Raw genomic sequence first — 10,969 nt, 5'->3', positions numbered from 1 at the left:
AAGAATTTAGAAATACAGCTTTCCTACTTAAAGTGCTCTTTTTTAGAATAGGTTATCTATTAGCATGGATCAGTAATCCCAGTGAAATGAAAAAGTCTTCACTGAACAGTTCCCTTTCCTCTGTCCTTGTCCACTTGGTTTCTTCTTTCTCCTGTCGGCAGCCATTTGTATTAGATTCTAGTACAAGCAAATATGAATATGTATTTTTATAACCCCCACAACACAATATCACAGAAGGTCACATATGCTGTCCCCTATTCTGAACAATGCCTTTTCACATTTATCTTGTGGAGACCTCAGCCATCCTCATCCTTCTCCAACTATATAGAATTCAACGTTGCATATACCCTAGTGAATCCTGCCCAGGTCCCTGCTACTTGATTGGGTGGTTTCATCTTCTACCATTAAAAACAAAGCTGCTGTGAATAGCCGTGTTCACACACCATTTCTTGTGTGTGGATGGATACCCAGAAGTGAGACTGTGAGGTCAAAGTGTGAGTGCATCCCAGTATCGGCAGGCATCACGAGATTCATGTCTTGCTTGTACCAAGGAATGTGTGGAAGGGCCTGTTTCTACTCAGCCTTCCCAGCAGTATTTTGCCACACCTTGCGATTTTTGCTACTCTGATAGATAGGAGAGAGGATCTCAGTGTGGCTTTGGTTTGTACTTCTCTCCTGTTGAATGAGTGGGAGCACCTCTTGGTTTAAGGGCCATCTGTTTGTTTTTGTTTTCTGTGAACTAACTACTCAGATCAGTCGCCCTATAATCTTTTGGGCTCTTTGTCTGTCTTCTGGATTTCTAGAAGCTCTTTTGTGTTTTGAGTTGTAGACAGTATTTCCCAGTTTGCCTTTTGAGTGTGCTATGGCTGCCCCCTCCCCAACCTGATGCTAAAACATAATGATAGTCCTCTTATTACCGACATGATTGAGGATGCTGCTAAGAACAGTGTTGATTGCTATTTTATTATGCTAAAAACATACTCTTCCTGATTTACAAAGAACTCTTAGCAGAAATAGTTTTTGAATTGTTCTTGTCTGTTAAGGTGATCTCAAGTTTTTCTCCTTTGGCCTAGTAATGTGCTCTACTAGATTACCTCACGTTAAAATAGCCTGACAGTCATAGATTAAGTATTCCTTTGACATGTTGATTAGTTCGGTCACAAATGCATGATTCCACTATTTCTTGCCACCCAATGCTTATCAGTCTGGCAGTGGTCTGTAGGGAGGATCCTCTGTTGTTTGATAATCCCAGTCTTAGGTGGACACTGTGTCCCTGGGTCTTGACTATAGCTCTGGACCCAGCTTGCATCTCTGCTCCTTTTCCAGGGGTCAGGGTCTCCTGTTTCCTTCCTAGCTTCAGTGAGCTTCCCCAGTGTCCCAAGGCTGACAGGCCTATCACCATTCTCTATAGATTGTCTTCTGTCCCATAGTGGAGGGAGGCAGAAGGTTCCAGTAGGAATTCTGTGCCTTGTGGCAGTTGCTGCTGTTCCCCCTTTTCAGGTCCTACTCCATAAGGGACACTGTTAAAACTTCCCCTAATCTTTTCTGAGAGAGCTTGTGGAGAACAGTCTTGAAGAGGAAGCTGACCTACTGCTGTGGCCCCCTGGGGGCTTTGCCTTCTCTCCCTGGTGCACAGGTGCAGGCTTGGCCTCTGGTCACCCCATTGGGCTCTCCTCGCCCAGGGTGGCCTGTGCTCACCACCCTCCTCTGACACCTGGCTTGCCTTAGGCTTGTCTGGCTATTTTTTATCTTTAAGAAGTCCCAAGTGGCAACTGGAAGTCACCCTCTACCACTTCTGAAAGTGTTTCCTAGATCCAACCCAAACTAGACTGGAAGACCCATGACTGAGATTGAATTGCAAAAGTCTGGCCCAAAGCCTTGCCTTGCTTTTTATCACTGGCGTTAATGTCGTGTTCATGGATCATGCCACATTGCTTCTGAAACACAAGCAAGATTTATTATCAAAAAGAAGTGGCAGATCCGTGTGGGGCTCAAGCTTGAACAGGTAGTAGCTGGGGCAGGAATGGCAGCATGCATGCCCATGGAACCATGGCACAGGCCCTGACCACCAGCCCTCCTGTCCCACCATCAGCCTTCTAGGGGTTGTAGCTAGGTTCTCTCCTTTCCCTGACAAGTCCTGTGGTTTGGTGGGTGTAGCTGCAGGCCTTCTTTTGTTTTGGGGGCTTCTCTCCTCTCCCCTGTTAAGCTTCCCCTTTCCAGCATAAATTTTGCCCCTTCTTAAGGTGATATGGAAAGAATACGGGGTTTGTCACATGTGGTCATGTGATTTGGGTTACTCCTTCCTGTCTCTCCTTTGAGCCTCATTTGTTCACTAACAGGGATCATCTAAACAACGTAAGAGAACATGCTGCTCATGGGGTGCCTGCTAATGTTGGATGTGTGTATAAGCTGGTGGCATGTGGTGAGCTCTCACCTCTGTGGGTGGGTTCCTGGAGAGCTTCTGCTCATCTCCGATTCTATAGGGTCAAATTGGCCTGTGTCCCCCATCTTGGTGGAGGGTCTCACGTCTACGTCTCATCTCCTACTGAGAGAAGCTGTTATTGAAATGTGCCATAGAGACACAGTTAAGTCCAGAAATGTTTCTTCCACATTTAGATAGCTTGTTACTAGCATTTTCCTATGAGAGAACAAAAATACCAGTCTGAGCAGAGGTTTTATGAATCACAGCCTCACGCCTGAGGATAAACAGGGCAGGGATGTGAAAGTGCATTTGCCTTGGCCTCCAGCCTTGGTCTGAAGTTGAGGGGCACTGGCCTCTGTCAGGGGGGTGCTCAGGCCTATGGGTGGGGGGCTCAGCCTCTAGGGAGTGCTTGGGCCTCCTAGGTAATGACATTGGGCTAAGAGAAGCGCCTGCCAAAAGTTTGTGGTTTCAAAGTCAGGCGTGTGACCCTTTAGAGCTAATGCGGGCTGACAGTTCTGGGAAGCATTTGTTTTGTTTTCATAAAGTGCATAAAATCCCCTGACTTGAGCAGTGAGAAGTCAGCAGTGCTGTTGCAGATGCTTTCTCGGGTGGAGAGGTGGCCCACTGCCTGCCAGACCAGGATTGACAGGGCTGGCAGCTGCAAGGAGATGGTGTCCGTGGCACCCTCCCTGGCCCTGGGTGGAGGGAGGGGTCTTGGAGGAGGGAGACACCGAGGGCCAGGCAAGAAGCTGAAGGTAAGACAGTGAGGACACCCTGACACGGGACTGGACTCACAAGAGGACCGTGTGCTCCTGTGTCCTATTCTGATGTGGGAATTCATGGTGAAATTGCCCAGGCCCTTAGCTCTCCCTTCCTGGGGGGACCCAGGGCAGGGAGTACCCTGCCTTCCTGCAACCCAGCCTAAGATACAAAACTTTGCAGAGCCAAGGCACTGGGAGCATCCCCAACCCCCCTGAGGGAGCTTTTCCTCTCCTGCAAGGCTGAGGAATAGGCAGTGGGCAGGGGCACATGGGAGCTGGAGTGGGACCTCGGGGCTGCTAGATGCCCTTTCTCCCTAACTTAATCTGAAAATTGAATGTGGTATTTAAAACACCTGAATGAGGTTATTGAAGAAATGTAAAGGGATGCTGTAGTTTGCCTGGAAAAATAAAAAAGAGGATTAACTTGTCCATCCAGATATAAAAATATACTATAAAGCGATAATAATTAAAGCAAAGTAGCACTGGTATAGGAAAACATAAATTAATCCATTGCATAGGATAGGAACGCCTGACCAGATATATAAATCTGGAATTTTAGCTTCTGATAAATGTGGTATTTCAAGGCAGAAGTATTTGAGATTGTTGTCCAAATAAGTGGTATTAGGACAAATGGTTATCCATATGTAAAAATAAAGTTATATTCTTGCCTCATATCACATGCTTTAAAAAATTTCAAAATATGGAAGAGTTTTAAAAATATGAGAATAGGCTGGGCTCAGTGGCTCAGCCTGTAATCCCAGCACTTTGGGAGGCTGGGGTGAGTGGATTGCCTGAGCCAGTGGGTTCAAGACCAGCCCCCGTAACTTGGCGAGACCTCATCTCTACAATAAATCAAAAAATTAGCTGGATGTGGTAGTGCACGCCTGTAGTTCTGGCTACTTGGAAGGCTGAGGCAGAAGGATCGCCGGAGTCTGGCAGGTCAATGCTGGGATGGCGGTGAGTGTGCCACTGCACTCCAGCCTGGCGACGGAGTGAGACTCCAACTCAAAAAAAAAAAATATAAGAAAAGATAATAGAAGAAAATGATTGGAGAACATTTACATTTATAATATATATAAATATATTTCTATTATATACTTATGTTATTTAGGTATTTATGTTACTTATAATAGTTCTGTTTTTATGAGCAGCAACCTAATGCATAGGATTAAGGCACTTAGAAGAGATAGTAAGTACCAATTGCATTTTGGAGTAAAGAAGAACTTCCATAGAAAGGTATGATTTCCAGAAGCCACAGATGAAAAAAAAATTGACACTTGGCTTTATTAAAAATTTATATTCAGCCAATCAAGAGTGAAAAAAATGGACACATTGGGAGACCTATTCACAACATATTTAACAGAGTTAGCATTCATAATAGACAAATTTTAATAAGAAAAACAACCCAATTGAATGATGGAAGAAAGATGTAAATAGACAAAGATATAATTAGATAACCAGTTATAGCCCAACCAAACAGTGGAAGAAAGATATAAATAGGCCAATGATTAAAAAGCATAAGAAACTAATGCTTATCTTTATTATCAAGGGAGAATGCGGCAGAAGTTTGGGAATCCTGACTGGAAGAGGAACTACCTGGGTTCAAATCCCAGCGTAATAGAAACTGCTGTGCCTTTGGCCTTTGGAGGGCTTGTTTATTAGCTATCTTATTTTGGGCGGGTTACCTAACTTTTTTGCCCCATTTTCCCATCTGTTTGGGCCAATCTGCATAGTACCAACCCCATAGTTTGTTGTCAGAGGATACATGTATCACTAGGTAGAAAGTACAAGGTCAGTCCTTGGCACACAGCGAGCTTCAGGTAGATACTGTCTGTTATTCATGATTTGTGTAATGTAGATTAATATCACAGTGGCACATTTTTCAATTTCCAAAAGTTCACAAGATTGGTAATACTTGGTGTGGTTGAGGCTGTGGTAGTATAAATTGTTCGATATTTTTGAAAGGTATTTTGGAAGTACTTCTCAAAATTAAAAGCAAATATTTTGCCAACAGAAGAAAAGGTTGGAGCAGGGATGTGACCCTGTCTTCAAAGAATAGGTCCAGGTGTAGAGGAGGGATTGAACCTGTTCTCTGACTCTAGAACCCATGGATGTGAGACAGAGAGACAAACTTTGGATCTGTATAGGGAAGGAGTCTCCATTCAAACAAGTGTGGATGGCTTAGGTAGACAGTGAGTTCCCCATCACAGGAGGTGTGTAGGTAGACCAAATATCCACTCCACCCTCCTCATTGCACTATTTGTCAAGGGCACCAACATGTCAGACCTTCAAAGAGGCTCCAGGCCTTGGCAGAGATGACTTTTGGGAGACCCCAGGTAGGCTGAGCCTGGGCTGCAGCTCCTATCCCCTTGAAGGTCCCGAAAGTCTCCAATCCCCCCTCACTGCTCTAAGTTTGCCCGGGAGGCCTGTTTGGCCCTCAGCTTGCCCTTTGATCTGGAAGGTGAATGTCATCATTCTCTCTTGAATAGAAACTGCCTTTCAGAAAGCTGCACCTTGCTCTGAGGACAGGGGCCCACGCTGCAGGCAGCTTCAATGGACTGTGCTTTTTTCAGAACAGGTCTTGGAAAACTGCAGTTGCCAGTTTCCTACTTCACTTTCAAGAAGCCTGTTCGAGATCCCTTCAGGGTTGGGGGTTTTCCAGAATTTTCATTCAGACCCTGGTCAAAATCGTCCTCTGTGATCACGTGCCTAGTGCTATCTGCCTATGTTAGCCACAGCTGACCTGTGACATTCCAGAGCCTGGCACCTCTGTCAGGCCTTGAAATTCCCTCTATCTGGGAAGTCCCTCTGCTGTTTTGTTGGAGCTGCAGGGATAAAAGAAAACCCTCCTGAGGTGCAACTGTTTCGGAAGACTTTCGGCTCCTACTTTGAGCCTCCCCAGGGCTGGGAGTCAGGCCTTAGCTAACCATTCTACAGATGGGGAAACTAAGGCCCAGAGAGCAAGTTGCAGTCCTCTGCCAGTTCTCATTCCCCGGTAAAATGTCCTTTGGGATAAGTTGGCAGAGAGTGTGGCTGGCACCAGGGTCTGGGGAGAAGTTCAGGAGGACATTGCTCACCGATCCCTGGGGAGTTTCCCTGTTTGTATATTCTGGATGAGCACACAGGGAAGAAAGGGCAAGTCAGTGATTTGTGATAAATGTGCCCACTTGTTATGGCAGTGCCACAGCAAGGGCTATGGGTAAGTGAGGACGTTTGAGAGGGCAGAATCAGACAGGCATTCCTGGTCTCAGTAATTCTATCGGGCTACATGGTCAGTCACCCCCTTCCTGTCCCAAACCATGCACCTGAACCAAGACCTTGCCACTTAGCCCATCCTGTCTCAAGGCCACAACTGCTCAATCTGAAAGTGTCAGCAGGGCCGCCTGCCCTGTTAAGCCCTGCAGGCACAGTGCCAGCACCACGGCGCTGTTCAGAGCCCATGAAAGTGTTTTTATTTCTTTTATGATCAGAAAAAAAAAATGAACTTCTAGGTCAAAGTAAATGTTTTAATATACAGCATTAATATGTTCATCTTTATATCAATGAAGTTGTAAAATAGAAATTTTAATAATTTTTATGGAGGAAAGGCCCCTGCAAGTCAATGCAACCCTGAGCTTTGGCAGGTTCCTTGGACTCACAGCCATCCCCTGTGTGGCTCAGACCCACCGCGAAGCTGACCTCACTCTACTCTCCAACCCAGTATGCGCCCAGGGAGAGGAGCAAGCTCTCATTCTTCTGGTGGGTTTTCCATTTCCAGGGATTATGGCTCGAAAGGAAAGCGTCTTTGGGACAGTTTCAATTCAAACACCAGGATGCTTTTAAAAATAGAACTTTCAAATAAAATCTCTTAAACCACGGATTTTAAGCATTAAACTCGTCCGATAGTTGCAAAATCAAAACCTTTCGTCAGCACGTCAACTTGGAGTGTGCAGCCTGTGGAGCAATGGGGGAAGCTCCCCTCTTAGACGCCTCGAAAGCTGTGGTTGCGTCTCAACCCCAGTTAAGAGCAGAGACACATGGGCCAGGATTGTGAACCAGGCCTTTATTCTTCCACGAGAGCTCTCTCATTGCCCGTAAAACTGCACACCCATTTCTATATTTTCCCTATTTTTACACCTGCCAAAACATCCATTTGTGGTGTTAAAATACTTGGACTCCTTAGCAGTGGAATGAAAAGGTCACGATTTAAAAAAGAGTAAAGTGGTCTCCAGGGTGAGTTGGGCTGTGTTAAGGTCCCCTTAAGTATTCCCCAAGATAAGCCTGGCAGGGTCCAGCCTGTGGAGCACCTCCACAACTGCATAGTCATCTCCAGGCCACGCTAGCCACTCTCCAACCCCCAAAGCCCTCTGCCCCAGACACTGCCTGGCACGCTGAAGGCCTGGGCACCGGGAACAGGGCATGAGGTGCACTCATGGACTGGACAGGCTTGTACCAGAGAGTTAAACTTCCAGGAATTTTGCAAGCCATTGCATTACAATCAAAGGTAATGAATACTGAAAAGGCACCTCTTCTTAATTATTTTACTGCTTTTTTACTCTTGTCTATGCCCAGGGTTATTTAGATCTTGTGTCTGTGTATAGGAAACACTATGCTGTGTATGCATCTCTTCAAACTCCAGGTTCATAGCCAGGTGTGGTGGTGCATGCCAGTAGTTCCAGCTATTTGGAAGGCTAAGGTGGAAGGATTACCTGAGCCCAGCAGGTCGAGGCTGCAGTGAGCGGGAGCGTGCCATTGTACTCCAGCCTGGGCGACAGAGTGAAACTCCAACTAAAACAACAACAACAACAACAAAACAACTCCAGGTTCAGTTAAATAACTTCAGCCAAGATAGGAGTATTTACACCATGGAAATTGACCAATGCAGCAAGTCAGGACTTGATTTGTTATCTTGCTGATTGTCTAATTTTAAGAAAGTGAAGAGTAAAAGTGACCAGTGAGAGGTATGCACAATAAATGCAAAAGTGCTGTGTCTGCAGCCATTATGTTGTGACTAGCACAAAGAAAATTGAGAAAATCTTCTTCCAGTATTTCTTTTTTTCTTTTTGAGTTGGAGTCTCACTCTGTTGCCCAGGCTGGAGTGCAGGGGCACGCTCATGGCCACCCCAGTGTCGACCTGCTGGGCTCCAGCGATCCTTCTGCCTCAGCCTTCCAAGTAGCCGGAACTACAGGCATGAGCTACCATGCCCGGCTAATTTTTTGATTTATTGTAGAGACAAGATCTCATCATATTGCCCAGGCTAGTCTAAAACCCCAGGGCTCAGGCAATCCTTTCGCCTTGGCCTCTCAAAGTGCTGGGATTACAGGCTTGAGCCACTGTGCCCGGACTCTTCCAGTATTCTTATACAGAAACTTATATAGTTCAGCAAAGAAGCCCCTCATGTCATTGCCAGACAAGTGAAGTTTCTGTGTATATCTGTTGTTTCATTTCACTCTTGTTAAAATAAATGAAAATACCAACAGTCATGTTAGAACTATACTTATTCTTTGTAACCATAGATTGGCTATAGATACAAGAGTTCAGCAAAGATCAGCAAAAGTATTCTGTGAGAATCAACTGACTTCATGGATTTATAGTAAAGAGCACCATATTCTGTTACAGATATACACCACATAATATTTCAGTTAAGGGACTGTGTGTAGGAGAGTGATCTCATAAAGTTACTACAAAGCATATGCAGAAAACTGGAATGTGGCACTTGACATTGGCATTGCAGATATAGTAGGGGAAATGGTTGATATACAGTAATGGTGCTGGGACATTTGGTTTTCCAAATGAAAAAAATATATAAATAAAAACATCTGTACCTTGTAGGTTTGTGTAAGTCCACTCTGGTGAAATTGCTTAATGACCCATTTCTCAGAACATATGCCATCATTAAGTGATGCATGACTGTATTGCCTGTAAATTGTGTGCTGCATATCTTTATATCAGTAATATTTTCAGTCTATTTATTATTATTGTTTCAAATGTTCCTTCTCTGAACAAGGGAGGAAGCTGTCTCTGGTTTTGGTCCACTGCTCTGACTGGAGAGATAGGGACAGGTGAACTTGTTTAAGCTTTAGCCTTCACCTCCTACAAGAGGCTGAGGAATTCAGGCCCCTGGAAAAGTAAAAGCTCTTCCCACTCCAGAGCAGCCCCTGAAAATCCCCTCTGGGTCACTTGGGATTTGCCTTCCCTTCCAAGATCATCTCCATCCATAACAGGTTCTTCAAGTTACATTTCTTTCTGAGTCCCCATGCCTGTGTAAAGGGCCAGCTCCCTGGATCTTAGAGGGCCAGATGGCAGGGGAAGCGCGGGGGAGTTGCAGAAGGAAGGTGTGTTGTGTGTTGGTTGCTTTCCAAATGATTACACCTGTCCTGCTTACCCATCAAACAGCCCTGGAGTTTATAGCTCCTTCAGGCTCTGTTTTTGTGAACAGACACATTCAGGGGCTTTGAACGTGGCCTTCCTCTCAGCGATTCAGTGGGCTCCAGGGTAACGAGCTGCTCTCAGAGGGCCAACACCTTCAGTGGGGGCTCCAGAACCAGACAAGAGCCTGAGAATGGGGGTGGGTGGGGGTAAGGGAAGGGAATAGAAGAGTAGGGAATGTTGCAGACAGATCAGAACTGGCTTCAGTGAATCTGGGGACAGATCCCAGGCTGCCCCTACCTAAGGTCCTGAGAGGCAGTGTATGGGATCTCTTGTGACCTCCTCTGACCACTCAATGTCTTTGAGTCGATTGTACTCATGTGACGGGTGTCAGACCTGCAGTGGCACTTAGTGGACCAAAAGATGTGAGCCAAAATCTTGTGGTTCACTGCTGCTTTTACCTTAATTACCTTTATTATTTTCCTTTCTGTTAACTCAATTCATATTGATTCATTGAAAAAATAGCATGAATAAGTAATGAAATATCACTTGTAAATTCCATCTCTAAAATTGACCACAAATTATATGCTAGTTGCTGGTATGTATCCATTTTCTCAAACTTTTTTTACATAATCTGTTTTTTATGTATATACAACACATACACAGAAGCATGTTTACACCATTGGGATTATGCTGCTTACAGTGATATAATGTTGACTTTTTATTTTCAGTAAATATTTTACTATCTTTTCTTCATGTCACCAACTGGTATTCTCTTAACCATGACTTTAAGTTTCATTGCATGGCAGCTTATTTTGGTTCAGTTGCGGATATTTTCTCATTTCTATAATGATTTCTTATTTGGCACACTGCCAAATACATGCTTTTTTTTTCCTCCTGGGTTATCTTTTTATCATTGATTTCTGATTTGATTGATTGATTCCTGGTGCAAGACTGTGACCTGCCTTATAGTGATGCTTTGAACTATACGGAGGCCATCTTTATGGCCTAGCACGTGGTCATTTTCATAAAAGTTCCATAGAATTTTTTTCACAACAATTACTTTATTGGTCTTAAAAGATAGCATTTTGTGCTTGACTATACTAAAATTGTAATGATACAGAGAAGATTAGCATGGCCCCTGGGCAAGGATGACATGAAAATTCTTGAAGTATTCTATAGAATAAAATAAAATTTGGCCAGGCGCGGTGGCTCAGCCTATAATCTCAGCACTTTAGGAGGCCAAGGTGAGAGCCTGGGGGTTTGAGACCAGCCTGAGCAGCTTGTTGAGACCTCGTCTCTACAATAAATAAAAAAATAAGCTGGGCAAGGTAGTACGCGTCTGCAGTTCTAGCTACTTGGAAGGCTGAGGCGGAAAGGTTGCCTGAGCCCAGCAGGTCAAGGCTGCAGTGGCTGTGAGTGTGCCACTGCACTCCA

Source organism: Carlito syrichta, unplaced genomic scaffold, assembly GCF_000164805.1.
Source record: "Carlito syrichta isolate Samal-C Ts95f unplaced genomic scaffold, Tarsius_syrichta-2.0.1 Scaffold303113, whole genome shotgun sequence".
Lineage (NCBI taxonomy): Eukaryota > Metazoa > Chordata > Mammalia > Primates > Tarsiidae > Carlito > Carlito syrichta.
Note: the sequence above shows the minus strand (reverse complement) of the source record.